Source organism: Piliocolobus tephrosceles, unplaced genomic scaffold (genome assembly GCF_002776525.5).
Source record: "Piliocolobus tephrosceles isolate RC106 unplaced genomic scaffold, ASM277652v3 unscaffolded_30383, whole genome shotgun sequence".
In the NCBI taxonomy this organism is placed as follows: domain Eukaryota; kingdom Metazoa; phylum Chordata; class Mammalia; order Primates; family Cercopithecidae; genus Piliocolobus; species Piliocolobus tephrosceles.
The window spans coordinates 2,502-5,554 of NW_022313625.1; the positions used below are offsets into that span (position 1 = coordinate 2,502).

Sequence of the window (3,053 nt, forward strand, 5' to 3'; positions counted from 1 at the left end):
AAGTATAATTGTGATGAATGCCAGAAAGAAGAATGTGTGTGATGGGGAGGGGACCTAAGTTATTGTCTCATATTTTAACACTTTCATAGGTAATAACTAAAAACTTAGAAGCTTGAAACAACACACACCTTTAAGCCAATTTTGGCAAGCTAGGAGTTGAGCACATTTCAGTGGGTCCTGTGCTTGGAATCTCACGCTAAGCAGCTGGGCTGCATCCTCATCTGAGGCTCCACCAGGGCAGAATCCATTTCCAGGTCTGCTGAGGTTATTGGCAGAATTCATTTCCTCGGACCCGCTTGGCAAGGGTCCAGCTTTTTGCTTCCTTGCCTACGGGGCCCCTCCAAAGGTCCTTTCTCAGCACAGCATCTCCCTCCTGCAGCACCTGCAGGCAAAACCTCTCTCTCCAGTGTGCAAAGGTGATGCACTCTGACAGTGACATCCCATTGCTTTTGCCAGGCTCCATGGGTTAAAAGACAGTCACCGGTTTTGCTCGTACCCAAGGTCAGGAAGACTATACAAGGGCATAGGTCATTGGGAGGTCAGTCACTTTAGGATGTGGCTGCCACCACTGAATTTGGTGAGACTTTAAGGGTTGGTAGGAGCTGGCCAGGTACAGGGGTGAGGGTGTGTCAGGCAGGGGTGAGGGCATGGAGGAGGATGCAGAGGCCTGCACCCTAGAATGTCCTTTCACTCCCTGAGGTTTTGTTCTCCTGATCCCTGAGTACATCCCAGAACACGGTGGGGCCTTAGCAGGGGAGAGGTAGGGAAGCATGTGTTGTTCATCCGGGGACCTTGTTAGGCAAATCAGATTGGGGCCAGGCTTTCAGTGGTGGGTGCGAGTATGGGAGTGATGAGTGTGTAGGTGTGTGTGGGAGTGATGAGTGTGTAGGTGTGTGTGGGAAGAGCGATGTTTTGGCCCGCGGAAAATTTCAGATGCTTCCCTGTGTCCAGCTGGGGCTTTGGGAAAGGTCAGGGCTGGGCATCTGACTGGGATGGATGTCTCTGGCAGGCAGCAGAGCATGTGGATGGTTTGTGAAGCCGAAAAGGGCATGAGATTCCCTGTGGCAGTGCCCACTGCAAATGGAAGGGCATTTGGCCTGAGCCCAGACATATACAAGTTGGGCAGAGAAGGGGGTGGGTCCCCAGTACCCACAGAGGAGCAGCTACGGAGGTACAGGAAAACCAAGGGTGTGGGGGCACATGATGCAGCAAGCTCAAATAAGATGAGGAAAGAGGTTTTAAGGACGATCAGGGCTGGGCACAGTGGTTCATGCCCATAATCTAAACACTTTGGGAGGCTGAGACGAGAAGATAGTTTGAGGCCAGGAGTTTGAGACCAGCCTGGGCAAAATAGGGAGACCCCATTTCTATAAATAAATGCACTAGAACTTGGCATTTCAGGCGGGGAACAGCAAACACATGAAAGCTCTGAGGCAGGAAAGGGAAGTGATTAGTGCTCGCTCCTGGATCCTTTATCAGACCTTAAAGAGATGCAGAGACATTTCAGGGACTCCTTGGCTGAGCTCCTTCAGGGAAGGCCTAAGTTCGCTTCTACTTCCCATCTATTACTTTTTTTTTTTTTTTTTTTTTGGAGACACAGTCTCACTCTTTCGCCCAGGCTGGAGCGCATGCAATGGCACCATCTCAGCTCACTGTAACCTCCTCTTCCCGGGTTCAAACGATTCTCCTGCCTCAGCCTTCCTAGTAGCTGGGACCACAGGTACAGGCCATCACGATCGGCTAAGTTTTTGTATTCTTAGTAGAGACGGGGTTTCATCTTGTTGGCCAGGCTGGTTTCGAACTCCTGGCCTCAAGTGATCCACCTGCCTCAGCCCCACAAAGTGCTGGGATTACAGGCACAAGTCACAGCGCCCGACCCTACTTCACTCCTAACGCCCACCATACGTGCTTCCAAATGTTTGCTGAATGACAAGGTGAAGGAGTGAATGTGACTACGTGACTTCGGGCAGCAGGCAATCCTATTCCTTGGACCTCAGTTTCCCTTTTTGGAAAGCAAGCCTGTCTCTCGCTCTCTGCCCTAAAAGCCTGAGTTCTGGGCTTGAGATGAGCGCGTCCTGAAGAGCAGACTCCAGGTGGACGTTGAGCTGGGTCTTCTAGGATGCCAGGATCCGGCCAGCTCTTGGGTCCGGTCCTCCCGCGGAACCCCGTACACCCAGTCCCAGCGCCGCCCCGCCCAACTTCCCTTTGTTCCCCCAAGCCACGCCCCTCCGCATAGCTGGTTCCCCATTGGCCTGGGAGCGTGGCGGCGCGCGACGGGAGGGGTCGTGTGCGCCTGCGCGTTGTGTGTCCCGGCGGCAGCCCCGGGCTGCAGCTCCTTGATCGGAGCCGGATCTTGAGCGGGGAACACCGGCTGAAGCGCCGGCGGCGGCAGCGGCGGCGCCGGCGGCCACGCCCCGGGGCTCCATTGTTGAGGCTACCCCGGCTCTGTCGGCTGCTCAGCTGCCCTCCAGTCGGCCCAGGCGCGGCGGCGAGCAGCGAACGATGCGAGGCGGCGGCCTGAGGTGAGACGGCTCGACGGGCGACGAGGTCCCTGCCCCAGGCATGGCGGCTACGAGCTGGGCCCCGCAGGTTCCGGGGTGGGGATCCGGGGTCCGTGCGCCTGGGCTTTGTCTCGGCCTCGGGTGGCACCGGGCGCTTCGCACCTGCTGCAATACCGCGTGGGCCCGCGCGTGGTCCCGGTCGCCCTGCGGGTGGGGGCCGGTCCCCACTGCTCCGCGGCTCCTCCCGTCTGCCGCGGAGGGAACTGCATGGACCTGGGCGCTGCCTTCTGCCCGGTCCCCCCGCGGCGTGGTTGGTCCCCGCGTGCGGCAGAGGGGGCCCTGCCAGGACTCACTGGTGGGGCGGGGACCGCGTCACCGTGAGTGGGAGACTCCGCCGCCCTCCCTGGCAGTGAGACTGCTTCGCCAGACTCACCGAGGGGACTGCGCCGACCCTCGTACTAGGGGGTCCGTGACTCTGGGTGGGGGCTCTTTTCCGGCCCCACATAACGGCTGAGTGTTTTGTCACCTATATAGGTGGCTGCGTGGACCCGC

General features: G+C 57.8%; 1 pseudogene; it reads right to left on the bottom strand.

Annotated features, from left to right (window-relative positions):
* Positions 1 to 2,038: 2,038 nt before the first annotated feature.
* Positions 2,039 to 3,006, bottom strand: LOC111532044 (annotated as a pseudogene).
* Between the last annotated feature and the right edge of the window lie 47 nt (positions 3,007 to 3,053).